The 15,972-nt window shown below is 36.0% G+C and overlaps 1 long non-coding RNA gene across 1 annotated transcript; it reads left to right on the forward strand.

Annotated features, from left to right (window-relative positions):
* The first annotated feature begins 3,571 nt into the window (after nt 1–3,571).
* On the forward strand, nt 3,572–6,983 carry LOC143067420 (uncharacterized). The gene is made up of 4 exons (XR_012975948.1): nt 3,572–3,719; nt 4,647–4,723; nt 5,181–5,378; nt 6,150–6,983. It is a non-coding gene; the product is annotated as an uncharacterized LOC143067420 (long non-coding RNA).
* The last annotated feature ends 8,989 nt before the right edge of the window (nt 6,984–15,972 follow it).

The raw sequence follows: 15,972 nt of genomic DNA on the forward strand, positions 1-15,972 counted from the left end.
TGGTTTCATTACATTCAGTGGTTTTCTAAAAGAAGTCATTTGTATGCATTTCCCATAGGGTCCTATGTTAAACTAAGTCCCCCGCTGGCGGCCATTTTGGATGATGGATCGGCTACAAAGTAACAAACTTGGTCAGCACCTAATAAGGAACATGCATGCTATGTTTGGTTTCATTACATTTAGTGGTTCTCTAAAAGAAGTCATTTGTACAGGGGCGTAGCGACCGGTACGGCAGGTACGGCAGGCGCCGTACCAATAATTATCGTTGGTACGGCATGCCGTACCTAGAATTCATATTAAAAAAAACAAAAAAACAAGGTTTTTGCACTGCAATAAAGAAAGCAAGTTTGTTTTTTACAGAAAATAAAAAAATTATACTGTTACGGTATGCAGTATAGTGTACATTTATCGATACCGGGTAACGTTCGACAACTCGTATGACTGGTATATGTATGCGTTGTACGAGTAATCGACCATGACCCGGTATTAATTAAAGAACGGCATTGTTTTACTTATAACTAATCCCGGGTAATTAACCTAATCTCGCAAAAGATTTTGATAAATCATGGTTATAAACGAGCATAGCATCACAAATATGTAGCATCATCTAGGGTAGATCTATACAGATTTCACAATATTAGTTAAAATGAATGACTTGTAAAAATACTACATATGGAAGAACTAAAGTTAGCAATTTCCAATGGAGACGTAAACTTTGTTAGGCAATTATTTGCCACAAAAATAGTCACTTTGCCCACAAAACAAAGTAAACATGAAACAATTATAATAGATGAGTTGTCCGAAATCTTGATTCCGGCCGACCTACCTGCAATAGAGACAAACCAACGATTTATAGCAGTGAAGACGAAGGGCGATGGCAATTGCCTGTATAATGCAGCTTCCCAGTGTATTACAGGTAATAATGCATATTATAAGTAAACATTGAGTATGGGGGGGGGGGGGGGGGGGGCTTGCATTTCACTGTGTTCAGAGGCAGGCTATTTCTGTTCTGCCCCTCCACAAATTATTGACACAAAACTGCCTCTCCCCTCGAAATCAACTAGTCATATCTATCGTAACTTTTGTTTATGCATATATATCAACTTGAGTTTAGATATTCAATCATAGAACGGAACTCAGTAGGCGATAATATACTTTTTTAATTGCGGCAGACCAGCAAAACGAACAAATTTTCTTTTGAAGTATTGAATGTTTGGGGTCAGAATGTTTATATTTATATGTGATTAGACATGAATGATTTGTTTTACCTCAATGTAGGCAAGAATATTATCACATATCCAAAATTTGCCAGCCTTCCTTTTCAATATGATTTGATTGTCCCCTTAAACTGCATATGTTTCTGTTTCTAGTCACCAGGTACGATGGGAATATAAACTAATTTAACTCGCAACATTCTGTATGATGTAGGTGCCTGCAATTCAGTGATTGTCGATTGTTATTTGTACATTTTTTTTCATAAATTAGACTTTAGTTAGTTTTCTCGTTTGAATTATCATTTTGGGCCTTTTATAGCTGGCTATGCGGCATGGGATTTGTTCCTTGTTGAAGGCCGTACGGTGACGTAGAACAGTAAATTTCTGTGTTATTTGGTCTCTTGTGGAGAGTTGTCGCATTATCAATCACATTATTTTTTTTTTATATTCAAACACACTTTACACTCATTTCTTAGCACTATACAACTATAAATCATTCGGGAAAATTTAAACGTAAAATGCATGAATATAAGCACATTAGCAGAGCACAGCACATTCTCAACTCCGCTGTTTAAATAATTCTTTTAAACAAATCACACGGAAAAAAGAATGACGGTAATTTTATCTTGTAATTCTCTTCTGATAGAAAAATTAACGAATTTATCGTCATTTAACAAAACGATAAAAACTAATTAAAAACAGTTTTTAAGCGCTTTGTAAAATTATTTTTATTGAAAAAAGACCAAATACGCAAAAGTTCCGTGAAGATATATATTTGTCGTAATGGGTACCGTGGTAGTGAAAAAAAGAGCTGAAAGTAAGCGTTCCGTAGAGCTTAAATCTGAAAGCACACTTTATGAATATACGCCGTAAAAGTTAATCCAGCAGTCTTATAGTCGATGAGCCACCCTTGCCTGTTTCTTTAAGAATAAAGGAACATAATCATAGACCAGCTATGGCCTCTTTGACTCATCATCATTTCTTAGTCTCTGTTTTATGGCTTGATTAATACAACGAAGTAACTTAACGCTATATGAAAATTTTGTTCTATTTTATTCTCAAAACGCATCCAACTCTGCATTTCCTTCCCATAACCAACTTTTTCCTGAAACGTGTTTTCTTCATTTAATAAATGAAACCAACTTTATCCATATTTCTATAATTTTTTTTTTTTTTTTTTTTTTTTTTTTTTTTTTTATATATAGATAATGAAACATTAGCCAGCGATTTGCGATATTTGTGTGCAGCTGAACTTTACGTGAATGCAAGTTTCTACGCTAATCTAGATGCCTTTGGTAATGATGGTGAATTTGGGATGTCTCTTACTGGATCAGCTGAAAATGTTCTAACTTCGACAAATGACAGGTACTTTTCAATAGATTCCTAAATTTTAACATAGACGTATTATGAGTGTGTTGGATTATCGACATGTGATATTTTGTACATGTTTTCGCCAGACCTACCGACAGACCAACCGATCGACCGACCGACCGACCGACCGACCGACCGACCGACAGACAGACAGACAGACAGACAGACAGACAGACAGACAGACAGACAGACAGACAGACAAACATAAATGATGTTTTTTTTTTATAAAAATCTATAGACAGCTTTTGAAATTTAAAAAGGTTTAAGTGCAAAAAATAAGTTAACTATGCATATTGCCATAACTTGAGATAATATTAACTGGACACAATTTCAGAGAATCAGCAATAAGCCATGAAGCACTGGAAACTTGCTGCATTATTCCTAGACCTAAGTGGAGTAGTTTGATTCACATTGCAGCCCTGTCAAGTGAACTCAAAAGACCAGTTTATTCTGTATATCCTAGTAATGTAAGTCTAAAAATTAAAATCACAAAAATACTGAAAGGGAAATCCGTAATCGAATGACAAAATAAAAAAGCTCATACACATCAAACGAATGGATAACAACCGTCATATTCCTGAATTGATACAGACATTTTAGAAATGGTGGATTTAACCTGGTTTTGTATAGATTGATAAACCTCTCACTTGCATGACAGTTGCATAAAATTCCACTGTCTCGACAACGATGTGTGAACTATACAGTATTCGTTTTTACTAATGTTTGAGAATGACTTTCGTGTTAATTAGTTTGTATAATACATGAATGTTCCTGGATACACACATATATATACTAGACAAAAGAAATATATATAAACTAGAAAAAAAAATCATATAACATTTACGTTTTGCTTTTTGAGCAATTGTCATGACTCGTATAATAATATCAGATGCACGGGATTACCAAGCGGTAGCATGTATACACATATAACTTTTTTCACCTTTTCAACCTTCTTTGTTATATTTGTTTCCTTTTTTCAGACGGGATTTCCATACAGATATCTCTTCCATCAACAGTTTAATCCGAGAGATTGTGCACTATCGTCTGATCAACCAATTTATATCCTGTGGTCTGTTGATGGGGGTCTACCTAATGGTCCATTTACTCCAAATCATTTCGTATCGATTTGCCTTAGTAAGTATCAAATATAAGGTTTTTCCCCAAATGTTCGGCCGTCTTTTTGTTTTGTTACATGATAAATACGCCGACATCACCGAGTGCAAACCAGCATTCCTTATCGCTTGTTATGAATTGGTTTCTTCAATAAATACTCATCAAATATTTTTTTATTTTAAGAAAAAAAATATATAATATCTATGCACACGTACAAAAAATTGTGTGAACACATGCAGTAGAATATCTCAAGAAAGATTGCAATCTCCCATGCAGAATTATCGGTCCTTGCTCTCTCGTTTTGCGGGAAAATATAAATGCAAACTCAAAAAGATTCGACCGTCACTGATGAGTCTTTTGTAGACGAAACGCGCGTCTGGCGTATATACAAAATTTAGTCCTGGTATCTATGATGAGTTTATTCAAATTCCATCTTAAATGAAAATCGAATTAGTACAGAAGAGTGTCCACTATAACTTGCACTGCACTATTGTTATTAAGTAGAGTAGAAAGACATACAAATGGATGAACATTATAAATATACATGTAACTGTAATATGCAAATATTGATATAATAACCAGAGTATATACTGATTTGTATCACTACAAATAGTTATACGTTGGGGTTTGAATTCTCTGTCATTTATTTATCATCCACGCACGAACTTGTCTCAGAAAACAATTATAGCTGTACATTTACCACAGTTTTGGATATTTTTGTATGTAATGACTATTTAACTTTAAACCATCAAGACAATAATGTAGAAAAGCAGATGTCCTATACAAAAGGCGCAAATGTCCTATGGAAATGCTCAAACGTCCCGCGCCGGCACTGTGACCTATAATTAGTAATGTATGTGTAAACTTAAAAGTGGTCTCTAATACATAGCTGCACGTCTCATTGGCAATCAAACCTCATGATCAACTTCTATGTTATACTTTATTTAGGAACAAGTAACCCTGAAAATAAAACTCTCGCAGAAAAGAACAAGAAACGTACAGGAAATTTGACAGATTACTTCGCGGTAAGTTTACTAACAAAGTTTTAGTTATGGTTATTTGAAAAATAAATGTGATGTTGTTTATTTATATGATTTTTGTTAATTTCTCCTATTTCGCAATAAGTGTTTCAGTGAAACTTAAGCGTATTAAGTATTGCTAAGGTGAACTTAGGGTAGGTCTTTCTGTTTGACTGAGAAAATGTTTTGTTAATTCTTATATTAACCTAGGTGTACGCGTTCAAGTTTATTTGTGTTATTCTGTCATTCATATTTTATCAGGATTTTAAATGAAACCATGCAACACTTAAATATCTTCTAAGATTGCAACTTTTTGTCTAGACTAATTCTGGTTGGCTCATCTATGGAGTGTTGATATGCTCATGGAATTACCTTTGCTCGTTTGGACTTATGGGTCTTGTCATATTTTGAATGTTTTTGTCAACCAACTTTATTTAAAGATGTATATAAATATTTGTTGTAGCCAAAACGGACAAAACCTGGAACCGTTCAGTCAGACGAAAATGCACCAGAAAAGGGGAAACCGCAGTCAGACGAAAATGCACCAGAAAAGGGGAAAACGCAGTCAGACGAAAATACGACAGAAAAGAGGGAGCCATTTACTTACTTAACTGATGAGCACAGGACGTCTTCGACTACTGCACCAGGCGCTGAATTAATTGTAATTATAATTATTTACAGCCATTTTTCGTAAAGCAAGATCTGATAAGAGCTTTGACTATATCGGTAACGTCTGTTGAATCGTACAGTTCTTAAAAAACTGAAAACAAAACGTTTTACATTTCATGCGTCCGAAGTGCTTTTCTGGATTGACCTTTATCGGGAACGCTCCAAGCCGATTATTTGAAAGCCAATGATGTATATGTACAAGGACGGAACATGTTGAAGAGCTTTAACTCAAAAAATGAAGGACCAAGTTTTCCTTCATAAGTCAACTCTCGCTGTATTGTCTTTGAGCAATTAAACTAACCAAGACAATATTCATCAGTGACGGTAGAATTAAAATAATTGTATTTAAGGCCAAATTAAGTACACTTAGTGTGAGAGCATTGATGATAAAAAAAATCAAAAGTTTGTCATACACAGAATGTCAAATACGACTAAGGTAATATAAGGCGATACCATAGGTCGAAATCCTAAGTATTTCGTATAATTTACAGATTTATATTTATGCATAGCAAATAATGAAACTAACTTAATTTTTTCTGACTGATCAGTTTGTTCTCTGGTATCAACAGTCGCCTACTAGAATGTGGAACTTTACAAATACAATTTTTGTGCAGCCATTTCCGCTCATTGAGGTTTTTGTATATATACTAGTATTGCTATACATGCAACAAAAATAATGTAATACCATAGCCACATATGTTTTCCTGCCACGTGTAATACTGCTTGTACCCACATTTGTCATTTCTTTTTCATTATGTTGTAGGTTGAATCAGCTACTATCCCGACTATGCATGAAATACTAGATTCTCGAAGAAATCAAGACTCGTTTGAAAATGAACAACCTAACCAGCCCAGAAACTTTAAATTTCCGAAAAGACCTTTTGGAAAAAAGACAATTGAGTACAGATCTTTTCAACCGACCTGGTTTCATAAATTTATATGGATTCATTATGATGAAACCCTAGATAAAGCTTACTGTCATTTATGCCAAACTGCTTCCAGAAGGGGTCTTGCTACATCATCAAAAAATAGCCAAACATTCATAGCAACAGGATATACCAATTGGAACGATGCTAATAGGGGTTTTATGAAACACGAACAATCAGATTGTCACTTGGAGTCTGTACAAAGATTGAATTTAGACAAATCAAATAAAGATATCAGTATTGCTATTACAGCACAGGTCAGTGATTTGAGGGGAAAAAATAGGTCTTGTCTTCTGACCATCATATCAAATCTGAAATTTCTAGGTAGACAAGGCTTACCGTTAAGAGGGAGAGCTGATGACTCGGACTCTAATTTCAATCAACTGAATGTACTTAGATGTGAAGACAACCAAAATTTTAGAGAATGGTTATTGCGAAAAAGTGAGAAGTACACTTCACCAGAAATACAAAACGAATTGCTTAAGATAATGTCTCAAATTCTTGTTAGAGGTATTTCCGAGGACATTCGTAACTCATTGTATTATGCTTTGATGGCAGATGAGACCACAGATGTAAGCAATAGAGAACAATTAGTAATATGCATCAGATGGATAGATGAGCTGTTAGAAGTTCATGAGGATTTCATAGGGTTATACCAGATAGATGACACTGGCGCTAAAACAATTTCTGATTCAATTCAAGACGTTCTTTTGAGACTTAATATAAGTCTATCTCAGTGTCGTGGCCAGACATACGATGGAGCCAGCGCTATGTCAGGGCAGAAAACCGGGGTTCAGAAGAGAATAAAAGACCAGCAACCAAAAGCCCTGTATAATCACTGTCATGGTCATCGCCTAAATTTAGCATGCTCTGACAGTATCAAGAGAGTAAAGATTATGTGCGATGCTTTGGATACAACCCAGGAAATAACCAAGCTGGTAAAGAAGTCTCCTCAACGTGACACCAAGCTCGAAAAAATAAGAAAAGCTGCAATGTACGAGTCTGAAGATGATTACATGTATGCTGGGATACGAGTTCTGTGTCCAACCAGATGGACCGTCAAAGCAGATGCTATGATAGCGATTATTAACAACTATGAGTCTTTAAAAAAGTTATGGGAATGGTCACTAGAGAAACTTAAGGACACTGATATGAAGGCGAGAGTAAGGGGCGTCGATGCACATATGCAAAGATTTGACTTCTTCGGGCTGATTCTCGGGGAATGTCTTCTTAGAAACGCAGACAATCTAAGCGCAGGCCTTCAGACCAAGGATTTATCCGCTGCGGAGGGGAAGGTAATGGCCCTTAAGACTGTAAAGGCAATTTCCTTAATGAGGACTGAAGAGGCATTCAGTCTATTTTGGCAGAAAGTCATTACATTTGCCGAGCAGAGAGGTGTGGATAAGCCATGTCTTCCTAGACACAAAAGGATGCCTGCTAGGTTAGAGACCGGGAATGCGGAACCATATTACCATGAAACACCAGAAGGGTATTTCCGGCAGATATATTTACTAGCAATAGATCACATGGTAAATTCTATTACAGATCGGTTTGACACACCTGACTTTGACATGTACGTCAATGCAGAACAAGTTTTAATCAAGTGCATAAGAGGTGACGAATTTGAGGGTGAATTGCATGCCGTTACGACATTTTACGGGGATGATTTTCAAGAAGATAATTTGAGATGCCAATTAAGGATGATTTCTGCCAACTTTGAGTCTGACTGTAAAAGAGAGGATGCTAATTTTGCTGACATTGTGAAATATGTCAAAACACTGTCAAAGGGAGAAAAAGTGTGGTTAAATGAAGTTGTTAAGTTGATCAAGCTTGTTCTTGTGATGCCAACAACGAACGCAACAAGTGAGCGATCTTTTAGCTCCCTTCGTCGAATGAAAAGCTACCTGCGTTCTACGATGAAACAGGAGAGATTGAACAGTTTAATGTTTCTTAATGTGCACAAAGACAAAACTGATGGACTGAACATACATGATGTGGCTAGGGAATTTGTATTTAAAGAAAGCAGATACAACACTTTTGGAGAATTCTAAATTATTTTTGCTAAAATTTTTGTATTAATTAAGTCATATGTAACTTTGTGTTGATATTATAATGCTAAACATATGGAAATTTTATAGAAAATCCACAGCCTTCGATTAAATCATTGCTAGCATTGCACCCCGTCTATCCTATCTACATATTAAGCACTGGATTTCCAAATATGAGAGTACAAGTAGAAAGACTTTAAGTTTTCTTGTTACGTACTCTCATATTTGGCAATCAATTAGTGTTGCACACATGACTAGCAATGATTTCATTAAAAACATTTTTATAAATCTAGATAATGGTTAAAACAAATATAAATATGGACCAATATATATATAGGACTAAGGTACTATAGTCACGCTTTCTAGGTTGACTTTAATGACTCGATTAGCAATTGTTTTTTTTAGGAATTTATAGATTGTTTAAGACTTTTTGTAAACAATAAACGCTAGCACATCATAGAAAAACAAGTGAGTAAGATATGTTTAAAATTCTTTAACAAAAAAACTCATTTCTAACGTCTGTGGATTTTCTACAAAAATCTTGGTTTCATTTGTCACAAAATCTCCTTTGACTTTGATTTTTTTTGTGTACGTAAACCTTGCAAGCCTTATTCAAATAAGTTGTTTGGACATTTGTCCTTTTATTTCTCAGTCTTACTTTTTGCACATGGAGTTTTGATAATCTGTTCATCGTCCTCAATCTGATCATAGTTCATTTAACGGAAAACCCTGTGACTTTGTTTAGCGAAAATTTGATCGTCTATGATTGAAGTTGTAAATTGTCCTGCATCCAGTATACTGTTACAGAATTGCACGCATTTTTTTCTAAAACTTTCCAAGGAAGAGCATGCCAAGCCCCGGTCTAGCAAGATGTCCGACAAAAAGTGAAACTATTAATTTTGAATAAGATATTCCACCTATTTCTAACCAGTTGACTAATTGTCCTTTTTTGACACATTTCACGTTTCTTATATTTTTTTATATTATAAGATATTTTGCAATCACATTTACATTTCGTGGTATATTCAAACATAATAGATGAATAAAAAAACACATTTTTAAAAGCATGTTTTAAGCTTCAGAGATGCTTTCATCATCTAACCTATTATAATATTGCCTTTAAGACACATATTATAATTATATAACAGTGCAATACAGGGAATGTTTTGTAGGAAAAGTTTTTCGGTCAGGATTCTTCTAAAAAAAAAACTCATATAAATTTACGAAATATATTCTTGGTGTGAACAGAAAGTCCAGTAACATTGCTGTGGGAGAGCTTGCTAGCTGATTTTCCTATTTATTTTACTATTACTTGATCAATATTAAAACATTGTTTACGACTGTGAGGTTTGAAAGAAGGATTATTATTTGATGCAATCATACCTTGTAAACAATTACGTATTTCTTATGTGAAAACATGATACTGACTCTAATATAGATTATATTCCAATAGAGATTAAGTTACCAAATGTGGACTAATCACTTGCTTCTTTGTGTAAGTTTAAAAAAAAAATCTATAGGAAAGTTAGTCGACATTTTGGAATAGACTGAAGGACACTTCAAACAATTTCTCAGAAAAAGGGGAGTAAAGTTCTTTTTTTTTCTATAAATAAAATGTTTTAAAAAAGGCAGATTTTAAAACTTCAGGTTTTTTAAAACGGAAATAAGCATTCATTCTTTAAAAGTGAGACAGACATTTTAAAAAAAAACATATAGAAAGATCTGAGCGTCTTTGTTTAAATTGCTCACTTGGTAAAGTTGAAGACGAGCTTAATTTCAAGTTTGTTAGAATACCCACTTTGGGAATATTTATTTCAATAAATTGTTAACAATTTTTATAATTCTAAATGCTTCAATAATCTTCTAAATTTTTATGGCTCTTGACCCAAGAAAAATTAAAATGGTGTTGTTATTTTGGTGACTATTATTATTTCAAGGAGATGATGATCGGGTATGAATATTGACACTAACTGATGTCAAATAAATGATTTTGGAATGGCTGTGTTATATAATGTAAAAAAAATTGTTATCCAATATATATACTATTTTGGCTCTGATTCCGACAAATGCTAATATACTGACACATGTACACTGTGATTTTAATTGTTGTAAGTACCAATAAGTCAGTCAAGTGTATATAATTGTATGCCCTTTATGGGCTCTATAATTTGGGAAATAAAAATATTCGAATTTTTACTATTTTTATTTTTTTTTTGAAGTAAACTTTGAAAAAAAATGTGTCGTAGGTAAAACTATTGCTGGCAAAATAGGGTTTTCAAGAATGAAATATAAGTGTCAGGAGAGGGTCAGAATGCAGGATTTTGCACCATTTATCAAAAAATTTCCGGGGACCTTAAGCGGCCCCCGGACCCCCTGCCGAAATACCGCCTCTACGAGGCGGGATGATTCGCTTCGCGAATCATACATATTCTGCCGTACCAATAGAAAATTAAGCGCTACGCCTCTGTTGTATGCATTTCCCATAGGGTCCTATGTTAAACTAAGTCCCCCGCTGGCGGCCATTTGGGATGATGAATCGGCTACAAAGTAACAATACTTGGTCAGCACCTCATAAGGAACATTCATGCTATGTTTGGTTTCATTCCATTCAGTGGTTCTCTAAAAGAAGTCATTTGTATGCATTTCCCATAGGGTCCTATGTTAAACTAAGTCCCCCGCTGGCATCCATCTTGGATGATGGATCGGCTACGAAGTAACAACACTTAGTCAGCACCTCATAAGGAACATTCATGCTATGTTTGGTTTCATTCCATTTAGTGGTTCTCTAAAAGAAGTCATTTGTATGCATTTCCCATAGGGTCCTATGTTAAATTAAGTCCCCCACTGGCGGCCATCTTGGATGATGGATCAGCTATAAAGTAACAACACTTGGTTAGCACCTCATAAGGAACATTCATGCTATGTTTGGTTTCATTCCATTCAGTGGTTCTCTAGATGAAGTCATTTGTATGCATTTCTCATAGGGTCCTATGTTAAACTAAGTCCCCCGCTGGCGGCCATCTTGGATGATGGATCGGCTACAAAGTAACAAAACTTGGTCAGCAGCTCATAAGGAACATTCATGCTATGTTTGGTTTCATTCCATTTAGTGGTTCTCTAGAAGAAGTCATATGTATGCATTTCCCATAGGGTCCTATGTTAAACTAAGTCCCCCCGCTGGTGGCCATCTTGGATGATGGATCAGCTACAAAGTAACAACACTTGGTCAGCACCTCATAAGAAACATTCATGCTATGTTTGGTTTCATTCCATTCAGTGGTTCTCTAGAAGAAGTCATTTGTATGCATTTCCCATAGGGTCCTATGTTAAACTAAGTCCCCCGCTGGCGGCCATCTTGGATGATGGATCGGCTACAAAGTAACAACACTTGGTCAACACCTCATAAGGAACCTTCATGCTATGTTTGGTTTCATTCCATTCAGTGGTTCTCTAGAAGAAGTCATTTGTATGCATTTCCCATAGGGTCCTATGTTAAACTAAGTCCCCCGCTGGCAGCCATCTTGGATGATGGATCGGCTACAAAGTAACAACACTTGGTCAGCACCTCATAAGGAACCTTCATGCCATGTTTGGTTTCATTCCATTCAGTGGTTCTCTAAAAGAAGTCATTTGTTTGCATTTCCCATAGGGTCCTATGCTAAACTAAGTCCCCTGCTGGCGGCCATCTTGGATGATAGATCGGCTACAAAGTAACAACACTTGGTCAGCACCTCATAAGGAACATTCATGTCATGTTTGGTTTCATTCCATTTAGTGGTTCTCTAGAAGAAGTCATTTGTATGCATTTCCCATAGGGTCCTATGTTAAATTAAGTCCCCTGCTGGCGGCCATCTTGAATGATGGATCAGCTACAAAGTAACAACACTTAGTCAGCACCTCATAAGGAACATTCATGTCATGTTTGGTTTCATTCCATTCAGTGGTTCTCTAAAAGAAGTCATTTGTATGCATTTCCCATAGGGTCCTATGCTAAACTAAGTCCCCTGCTGGCGGCCATCTTGGATGATGGATCGGCTACAAAGTAACAACACTTGGTCAACACCTCATAAGGAACCTTCATGCTATGTTTGGTTTCATTCCATTCAGTGGTTCTCTAAAAGAAGTCATTTGTATGCATTTCCCATAGGGTCCTATGCTAAACTAAGTCCCCTGCTGGCGACCATCTTGGATGATGGATTGGCTACAAAGTAACAACACTTGGTCAGCACCTCATAAGGAACATTCATGTCATGTTTGGTTTCATTCCATTCAGTGGTTCTCTAGAAGAAGTCATTTGTATGCATTTCCCATAGGGTCCTATGTTAAACTAAGTCCCCCGCTAGCAGCCATCTTGGATGATGGATCGGCTACAAAGTAACAACACTTGGTCAGCACCTCATAAGGAACCTTCATGCCATGTTTGGTTTCATTCCATTCAGTGGTTCTCTAAAAGAAGTCATTTGTATGCATTTCCCATAGGGTCCTATGCTAAACTAAGTCCCCTGCTGGCGGCCATCTTGGATGATGGATCGGCTACAAAGTAACAACACTTGGTCAGCACCTCATAAGGAACATTCATGTCATGTTTGGTTTCATTCCATTTAGTGGTTCTCTAGAAGAAGTCATTTGTATGCATTTCCCATAGGGTCCTATGTTAAATTAAGTCCCCTGCTGGCGGCCATCTTGAATGATGGATCAGCTACAAAGTAACAACACTTAGTCAGCACCTCATAAGGAACATTCATGTCATGTTTGGTTTCATTCCATTCAGTGGTTCTCTAAAAGAAGTCATTTGTATGCATTTCCCATAGGGTCCTATGCTAAACTAAGTCCCCTGCTGGCGGCCATCTTGGATGATGGATCGGCTACAAAGTAACAACACTTGGTCAACACCTCATAAGGAACCTTCATGCTATGTTTGGTTTCATTCCATTCAGTGGTTCTCTAAAAGAAGTCATTTGTATGCATTTCCCATAGGGTCCTATGCTAAACTAAGTCCCCTGCTGGCGACCATCTTGGATGATGGATTGGCTACAAAGTAACAACACTTGGTCAGCACCTCATAAGGAACATTCATGTCATGTTTGGTTTCATTCCATTCAGTGGTTCTCTAGAAGAAGTCATTTGTATGCATTTCCCATAGGGTCCTATGTTAAACTAAGTCCCCCGCTGGCAGCCATCTTGGATGATGGATCGGCTACAAAGTAACAACACTTGGTCAGCACCTCATAAGGAACCTTCATGCCATGTTTGGTTTCATTCCATTCAGTGGTTCTCTAAAAGAAGTCATTTGTATGCATTTCCCATAGGGTCCTATGCTAAACTAAGTCCCCTGCTGGCGGCCATCTTGGATGATGGATCGGCTACAAAGTAACAACACTTGGTCATCACCTCATAAGGAACATTCATGTCATGTTTGGTTTCATTCCATTTAGTGGTTCTCTAGAAGAAGTCATTTGTATGCATTTCCCATAGGGTCCTATGTTAAATTAAGTCCCCTGCTGGCGGCCATCTTGAATGATGGATCAGCTACAAAGTAACAACTCTTGGTCATCACCTCATAAGGAACATTCATGTCATGTTTGGTTTCATTCCATTCAGTGGTTCTCTAGAAGAAGTCATTTGTATGCATTTCCCATAGGGTCCTATGTTAAACTTAGTCCCCCCTGGCGGCCATCTTGGATGATGGATTGGCTACAAAGTAACAACACTTGGTCAGCACCTCATAAAGAACATTCATACCATGTTTGGTTTTATTCCATTCAGTGGTTCTCTAGAAGAAGTCATTTGTATGCATTTCCCATAAGGTCCTATGTTAAACTAAGTCCCCCGCTGGCGTACATCTTGGATGATGGATCGGCTACAAAGTAACAACACTTGGTCAGCACCTCATAAGGAACATTCATGCCATGTTTGGTTTCATTCCATTCAGTGGTTCTCTAGAAGAAGTTCAAAATGTAAAAAGTTAACGACGACGACGACGGACGACAGACGCCAAGTGATGAGAAAAGCTCACTTGGCCCTTCGGGCCAGGTGAGCTAAAAATCAGTTGAAAAGAACATTACTGATTACTGGATACAAATTGACGCACAACATAAATACCGATAATAACATGACTTCTTTTCCTTAGGTAGAAGACCAAGTTGCTACATACCGTATGCAGATGTCTAGAAAATTCCATTTGTCATATGTCAATTATCCTTGACCTTATTTCCATGGTTCAGTTGCTGCTTAAAAATAGATAGGGGAATGTGTCCATCGGACACAGATAATTCCCCAACTTGCATGTAAGTGATGCTACCCAAATTTTTCCTCCATTTTAGTTTTGTGGTAATAAGCATTATGTATAAGTTTCACAACATCTAGTTGAGGCAAACTTTAAAGAAACTAAAAATTCATAAACTTTTCTATTTTAAAGGGGCATAACTCTAGAACAGTTAAAGTGACACCAACAAACTTGATGTGTTTTGTCGTTATGAGCATTGTGTATGAGTTTCATTACATGTGTATGAGGCAAATTCAGCTATCTTTACATTTGTGAAGAGGCAATAACTCTAGAATGGTAAAAGTGAACCATTAAAATTCAAAGTTGATATGTTTGCGGTAATACGCAGTGTGTGTAATTTTCATAACTTTTTTGTTGAGGCAAACTAAAGGCATTGGGCTTCCTATATATCCCCAAAACTTTTCAAAAAAATTGCAAATTGGAGTACAACCAACCCCTCTGTTTAATATGGTAACAGAAATGTTATGGATCAAAGGTATTAGTTTAAAGTTGATTGTTGTATGCTAATGCCCAGTGACGTTTTTATTTGTATATTGTGAGGGCTTTTATGACATCCTGTATTCATGTGCAGTATTGTTTGTTTTGAACCAACCACAGTATCTTGGGAATTGAATTTTGTTTTTTTCTTCATTATCTATATAGTTATTTCATATTTAAAGGGTTTGCCAGTGTCCACTTAGAACAAACTTATAATATGGACCTTTATCCATCTTTGAAGACCTGATATGTAATGTTCTTTGACAGCTCTAATTTCAATGGATACTTGTCTATCAACTGGTTTTCATACTGCAACTCCTAATTCTTAGTTTAATCTTTTTTTTCAATCATTATTGATAGCATCACTATTTTAAATTATCTTTGAAATAATCAAGTTACACATTAAGAATTTCAATAAGAAGGCAAAACCTAATCTATGAAGGATGAGAATTTGTTTACCAGTGTGATGAAGATCAACTATAACTGTATTTGTTGCTGTAAATTTCAAAATTATTGTGTGCATTTATTTTTGCGATATTGAGAAAAAAACTGTTTAATTCATATAATATATTCCAAAATGCAAGTTTAAATTATTGCGATTATAACCCTGTCGCATTTTTTGCAATAATATAAACATCACAATAATTTCTGAATTAACAGTACTCTAATGTGCATTTTGTAATTTGCATTCTACAAGTCCTCAACAAACAAAAAATTCGTAAGGGTTCCACGGAACCCAGTGTCTCGCCTACTTTTGCTGTTAATTGCAGACTCAACAAAAATGAGGAAAAACATCAATAAAAATTTCCCTCTCGATACTGTCTTTTGATTGAAAGAAGCTTCCAAGTT

Source organism: Mytilus galloprovincialis, chromosome 3, assembly GCF_965363235.1.
Source record: "Mytilus galloprovincialis chromosome 3, xbMytGall1.hap1.1, whole genome shotgun sequence".
Taxonomy (NCBI): domain Eukaryota; kingdom Metazoa; phylum Mollusca; class Bivalvia; order Mytilida; family Mytilidae; genus Mytilus; species Mytilus galloprovincialis.